General features: G+C 38.0%; 1 pseudogene; it reads right to left on the bottom strand.

Moving 5' to 3' along the window:
* Positions 1-203: 203 nt before the first annotated feature.
* On the bottom strand, positions 204-7,584 carry LOC149142764 (alpha-bisabolene synthase-like; annotated as a pseudogene).
* Between the last annotated feature and the right edge of the window lie 216 nt (positions 7,585-7,800).

The raw sequence follows: 7,800 nt of genomic DNA on the forward strand, positions 1-7,800 counted from the left end.
TATCAAGCAAAGAAAACGAATGTTAATTAATTTTATTAAATTGTCTTGTCTACTCCTTAGGTAAGGGCGTATACACGATTGACCTCCCATTAGTCAATGCACCGAGCGTCTTCATGAAGTGGGAAAGGAAGGTGCTCACAAGCTCATTAGAGTCCAAGTCATATTAAAGGAATACGGAGAGTAATATGAGCTCTGTTGTTTAGCTAGAGAGGGAGTGGTTCAATGAGACACACTTTGATATAATCCTTTATTTTTGTTTTCGAGATGCTGAACCCATCTCCTTCTTTGAATATCAACCATGTCTCTTCCATCTCCATATTCATCTTCTTGCATGGGACTGGGATGTCCACATTGGACGTGTCATCCGACTTAAGAAACTCCCATGTCACCTCCTTCACAGCCGGCTCCAGAAGGCTGTACATGTAATTCAGTCACTTCCTCTGTGCTTCCAGGGTGTTCTTTCATGTAGCATTCAATACTGGATGCCAATTCTCCACGGGCCTTATCAGCTTTATATGTATGTATGTCATCGGCTAGGCGGGTGATGATGCAGTTCAGCTCTGTGAGAACTGGTCTTCCCGGATAATCTAGCTTCTCCAGCGCCTCTTGCGAAAGGATTTTCCCCTCCATCAACAACACTCCACTCACCAGAATTATACATTGGCCAATGGAAATGATACCGTTCTTTATGTACTCCTCCAAGCTTGGCACGTACTCAGATGCTAACCATTCCGCTTCTTCGTAATATCCCAGAAGATAATCTTCCCACTGATAAATTCAATGGATCCACATTCAGGCAGCAGCAAAAACTTAATTAATTCTCATGCACAGGCGTGCCTTCAAAATAGTAAGTCCATACTCAGATTATATGTGTTACAAGGCTTGTGTGTGCGTGAATATCACAATTTACAAAATTCATGAGTACTACTTACTCCCTTTCGGAAAAAGCTAAGAAATTCGCGCCCCTGTTCCTTCTCTACCTCGCGAACCACTTCGTGAACAATGTCGTAAAAGAGTTTGTAACAAAGCTTCATATAGTCTGGAAGATTTTCTGAGAGGGAGAGGTCCCATCTGAAGAGCCAATACAATATATTATAATATAATTAGCCACGTAATAATATAGATTACGATGTGCAAGATCATGATGGTGATTGTAGCAATGACCTACCTTCTCACAGCGTCAAGGTATAGTTTCAATTCATCAAGAGTTCCATATGTAGAGTTGACCAGTGGGTTTCATTTCATTTAATATACAACATTGCATTTTTATCATGGTATTAGAGCGTCAGGGTTGAGGATCTTGTACATTGAGAGGAGGGTGCGACTAAACCGAAATCGTTGCAGGTTTTAGGAGAATAAACGCGACGATTGCGAAATCACACTTAACATCACTGTGTCTGATTTTAGGCGTATAGTTGCGACAACATAGCAGATAAGTGGTGTACACCTGCGATGACGTCTCAGATAAGTGGTTTACATCTGCGACGATCGTGTAAACAACAAAAAAGCTCTGTGGCGGCTGAGAGAAGGCTGCATCCCGGAGAAGGTTGCAGAGGCTGTCAATTTTTTTTGTTGTCTAAATCGCCAAGATGAATAATAATATGTTTGAAGCATGTTTGAATGAGCATAACAAGCTTGATGGTTCCAATTATTCAAATTGGAAATTCAAGATACAGACTCTGTTAGAAGTGCAAAGTGCTTGGACGATTGTAAATGGGGATGAGCCGAAGCCAGCGACTAGATCAGCATCGATCCCAGATTGGGAGAAGCGAGAAGGTAGAGCAAAGTTGATGTTGAAGATGTTAGTGAAAGACTGCATCATACCACACATCAGAGAGTGTAAGACAGCTAACGAGATCTGGGGAATGCTGAAGGATCTGTATGAGATTAGGAATACAAATCGTCTTCTGTTTCTGAAGAGCAAGGCCTTATCCCTGAAGATGGAGGAGAATGAAACAGTTGTTGCCTTCATAGCAAGGATCAAAGATCTGAAGAACAAATTGGCAGACATTGGTCATACAGTTGACGATACAGATCTTGTAACAATTACCATGAATGGTGTGACTGATGACTACCAAATGTTCATCACTGGGATAAATGCGAGAGAGAAAATCTTGAAGTTTGAAGAGCTGACAGGAATATTGATGCAAGAAGAAGAAAGAAGATCGGCTCTGAAGCTCTAGAGTGTCGATCTTGCATTGATGGCGAAGAAGAACTTCTTCAAAGGGAAAGGAAATCCGCAACAGTAAAACGAAGGACATTCACAGAAAACACTGAATCAGACCCAAGGTATGCATCCGAATAGAAACAACTCTGAAATTAAATGTTTTTATTGCAGAAAACTTGGTCATATTTCCAGGGAGTGCAAGAAGAAGAAATATTATGAAGAACAATAGAAGTAGAAACGACATGCATGTCATCTCGCAAATGAAAATCATGTGCAAAATTTCAGATTGTTTATGGTAGATTTTGATGAGAATGTTGATGCAGACATCTAGTATGTAAATTCGGGAGCATCAACACATATGATAGGGAACAAGCATTGATTCGAAGATTTTAAAGAAATCAACGAAGGAGCACAGATTTACCTAGGTGATGATAGAAGTCATCAGATCAAAGGGTGTGGGAAAATTTTTGTCATTCTACCTAATGGTAATGTAAAACAAATTCATAATGTCATGTATGTGCCTGGTGTAACAAAGAACTTGATTTCTGTATCCATGATCACAGATCAAGATATTAGAGTTGAATTTTTAAAATCTAACTGTTATATTAAAGATATGCTAGATGGCATGAAGACAATTGCTACAGGAATCCGAATAGGAGGTCTATACAAGTTGGATGTAAGACCTACACCAGTTCGAGCCTTGATAGCTGCGAGTTTGACTACAAAAGAGCTATGGAGCTATGGCATCAGAGATTTCGTCATATCAACTACAATGATTTGTTGTTACTACAAAAGAAGGAAATGGTAAGAGATCTTCCTATGCTAAAGCAGGTACATAATGATTGTGATGCGTGTACGTTAGGAAAAATGCATAGAGAAGAATGCATGTACATTAGGAAAAATGCATAGAGAAGAATTCCCTGTTCGAGTAGAAAAGAAACATAGGGATATACTTGAATTGGTGCATACATACTTGTGTGGACCCATGCAAACAAAATCATTAGGAGGTGCACTATATTTTTTTATTGTTTATTGATGATTGCACAAAGTTTTCTTGGGTATATTTCTTGAGTAAGAAGAGTCACACATTTGAATACTTTAAGCAGTTCAAAAACATGATCGAAAGGCAAATAGGAAAACAGATAAAAATTCTTTGGTCCGATCAAGGGGGGAGAATACAGGAAAGATGAGCTTATCAGGTATTGTAAAGACCATGGAATATTGCAGTAGTTCACAGTACCCCATACTCCACAGCAAAATGGAGTAACTAAAAGAAAGAATAGAACACTTGTGGAATGTGCTAGGAGCATGTTGAAATGTAAGAATCTTTCGAATGGTTTTTGGGCCGAAGCATTGAATACTGCAGTTTATTTGAAAAATAGGAATCCTACAAAGAGTCTTGAATTTAAAACTCCTTATGAAGCACTATATGGATTTAACCTTGCAGTAAAACATTTAAGGTTATCTGGGTCTAGAGCATTTGCCCATATTCCAAAGGAAGATAAAAGAAAACTAGATTCAAAAGCCATCAGATGTACCTTTATAGGGTATTGTTCACAACATAAAGCTTATAGATTATTTAATCCCTCTACTCACAAAATTTTTGTTAGTAGAGATGTCAAATTCCATGAACAGGATCATGAAGAATCTGATGAGCACAATGAGGAATGGGATATTCTGTACTTGGTGGAAGAAGAAGCAAAAAACAATCAGGATCAGCAGCAGACAAAGGTAGAAGATGAAAAACAGCAGCAACAACAATAGATACAGTAGCATCAACAAATACAACAGTAGCAGCAGTAGCGGGAAGAAAAAGAGAATGATGATCAAACAAGGTTTGAGGCTACCCCACCTCTCAGGAGATCAGGTAGGAAAGCTCAATTGCCTGCAAGATATAGGGAAAATGCTTTTATAACTAGTATGATGAATGTAGTTGAACCTTCTAGTTATAAAGAAGCAAATGAATGTAGAGAATTGAAAACAGTCATGGAACAGGAATATGAATCAATAATCAGGAACAACACTTGGGAACTAGTTGAACTTCCTACAGGAAAACAAACCATAGGTTGTAAATGGTTATACAAACTGAAAATTAATGCAGATGGAACCATAGAAAAATTAAAAGCTAGATTGGTAGCAAAGGGGTTTTCACGAAAAGAAGGTATAGACTATGAAGAAACCTCTGCCCCTGTAGCTAAACTAAACACTATCAGAATGTTAATTTATTTAGCTACTAATAAACATTGGATGATACACCAACTAGATGTAAACTCTGCATTTTTAAATGGAGAACTAAAAGAGGAGATTTATTTAGAGAAACCTGAAGGGTTTGTCCAGAAAGGGAAAGAACATTTAGTCTGTAGATTGAAGAAAACACTTTATGGAATAAAGCAAGCACCCAGGTCTTGGTATGAAAATATTGACTCATTTTCTCTGCAAGTTGGCTACAACAGAAGCAAAAATGACCCTAATCTTGACACCATGCAAGATGAACAAGGGCGCATAGTGATGATTTCTCTGTATGTAGACGATTTTATCATTACAGGTGATGCTACATATCTAATCAAAGAAATCAAGCAACAGATGTCACAAGTATTTGAAATGAAACACCTTAGTGAATTAAGATATTGTTTGGGTCTTGAGATCTAGAGAGATTCAGGACAAACATTTATGTCCCAAGGAAAGTATGTCAAAGGCCTATTAGAGAGATTTATGATGGATTAGTGTAAGCCTGCAACAGACCCATTACAACAGAACATCAAATTGCAGAGTGAAGATGGCTCAAAGGAGGCAGATGCAACACTTTACAGACAACTGGTTGGGAGTCTAATCTACCTAACCACCACTAGACAAGATTTGGCTTATGCAGTCAGTGTGCTAAGCCAATATATGTCCAAGCCACTTGAAAGCCATTGGAATGCAGTGAAAAGTGTTTTGAGGTATCTACAAGGAACTGTAAATTACGGTATTATTTACACTGACTCTTCTGATGTTAGATTGACAGGATTTGCAAATTCAGATTGGGTTGGAAATGTAGATGATCGCAGATCCATAACAGGTTATGCATTCAACATTGGATCTGGGGTGATCACATGGAGCAGCAAGAAGCAGAATGCAGTCTCCTTGTCCTCACTGGAAGCAGAGTATCAAGCCATGTGTGCAGCAACGTGTGAGGCAGTTTGGTTGCGGAGATTTCTCCAGGATGTCGGGGAAGAATAGATAGATGCAACAACAATCAGATGCGACAATCAGAGTTTAATCAAACTTGATAATAATCCAGTGTTCCACAAAAACACTAAACATATTGATACATAATTCCACTTCGTCAGGGAGAAAGTGTAATCCAAAGAAATCCATTTGGCATATTGTAATACATGTGATAATGTTGCAGACATTTTCACTAAGCCTCTTGGCAGGATTAAGTTTGAAATGTTTAGGGAGATGTTAGGCATATTTGTGAACCCCTTCTCCAGTAAGGGGGAGTGTTGAAGATAATGGAGAATATCCTAGAATAGTGTGAGTTGGTTCACGTGACCTCACGATAGGAATCAACTTTTGTTTCTTAGGTTATTTTTCTAACTTCCCTAAAACCACGATTACTATATAATGTGTGATGTACATGAACAATGTAGAGCATTCTGCAGAGCCAGAATCTCCTAGTTCAGACTCTCTTTCGTAGAGCTGACCAATGGGTTTCATTTCATTTAATATACAACATTGCATTTTTATCAATGTTGAAATCCAATTTCGCCAGCTCTAAAATCTTTTGATTGTTCACGTTAGGTAGCTTGAAATTAGAAAAAATGTATCACCCAAGTCAATCCCATTACTATTATTGGCAAGGCAGGAAAGGAGATGCACATTATGCTAAACTTTGACAATATCTCTTACTGGTAAATTCTTTTGCCTATGCGTGCACAATCTAGGCGATACACTTGACAGTATCTCTTTGCTTCCACTCTGGGGACACTGGCATTCCAAGAATTCTCTAGTGCGTATTTAATCTGGCAACGGAAATGGCAAACAAAATCAAAATCTCACCCATATCCAATCCCTTGTAAACCTGTGGTGTAGGCACTGGGTAGTTTGTTATGTTACCTCTTCGCTTAGGTTTTGCTTGTTGTTCCATGCAGTGAAAATCTCAGTTTTTGCAAGAACTTCTTTTAAATATGTACTAGTATATCTTTTAGCTTCATCCAAAATGTTTTCACCATGAAATGCCAGCTCGGAAGCTCTATAAAGGCTCAACATGCTAGCTACATCTTTGTTGAATTGACCAGCTGAGCAAAAGAAGTGGCCATTCGAGTCTTTGAAGTTCTTGAAAACCATTGATAATACGATGTCCAAAGGTCAGAACAAAACATAAAGGCAACAGTTGAAAAAGAAGGGTAGGGCATGCTTTGTGGTATATCTATATATATATATATATATATATATATATATATATATATATATATATATATATATATATATATATAATCCTGATAGAAAAATGGCTTTAAATATAAAACACACCTAGAGTTACTTTGTACCGATGCAGCTAAAGTAGTCGAAATCCCAAAGCAATTATCTCAAGATCTGCTATGGCATCCAGTTTGCGCCACCCAATTCCTCTTTCTCTCCAATGCCTAGTGTATACAACAGATTTCATCAATGGATTTTCCAAAGGAATTAATAGGGAAGGGAAGGCAGGTAAAATTAGAATTTCTATTTATACCGATGAACATAATCGAGAGCTTCCTTGATTTCCTTTTCAAAATGTCTATCGATTCCGAGGCGTACAATGTTATCCACTATCAACAGCTATTCCAGTAGATCCACAGGATATAGGTAGGGAACTGCAGGATGCCAGTAATTAATTAAATATATATATATCAAAACTAAATAGAAAGACGGCAAGAAGGCAAAGGCTCTCCATTACAATACATACCAAAGCTACCAAACTTGGTGAGTACGTTGTTTAAGAATTGAAGGCATTTCATGTCTCCAATGTGCATGAAGACGCAAGCAGTAGAAGCAGGTGAGGTTAAGAAAGACCCATCTTGGCTTTGAACATCCATTATTCTTTCCCACTCCACCATTTCTTGTCTTCCCTCCAAAGATGAGAACAATGTTCCACTGTGAATTTCCTCTTTTGAGAGACTACAAATCATATTGAACATCTATTAGAATTTGCGACAACAAGTAATGTGATCTAATTTTGTCTTGTCATTAAGAAGACATCAATTTGAATTTGAATATGAATTGCAGGAACAAACTCTTACTTTGCTTCGTCTGGAGTAGATTCACGTAAGGCAGGTTGTAGGGAAGTCCAAGGCTGAGACATTGAGCTTCACTTAATGGGAAAATGATCGCAAAGTCTGTTAGATGATATCAAAGTCTGTTGCCAAGATGTCTTGATCATTTTCATCCTTCATTTCCCTCCTACTCAAGTATATAACATGCCCTTTTATAAGTATTTTTCCTCTTCTCATATTCGGCTTGATTATGTTGACGTAAGTTTTATATCTCAAGATGAACTCACCAAAATCCCCTTGCTTGAAAAGTCACAGATCTACTAGGAAAAATCCCAAGGTTTCAAATATTGCCATATGGGTGCAATCCATTTTGGCCTGAACACTCTCGTTCGACCA

Source organism: Pinus tabuliformis, chromosome X, assembly GCF_031772625.1.
Source record: "Pinus tabuliformis cultivar Carrire ecotype Pingquan chromosome X, CPIR1, whole genome shotgun sequence".
Classification (NCBI taxonomy): Eukaryota; Viridiplantae; Streptophyta; class Pinopsida; order Pinales; family Pinaceae; genus Pinus; species Pinus tabuliformis.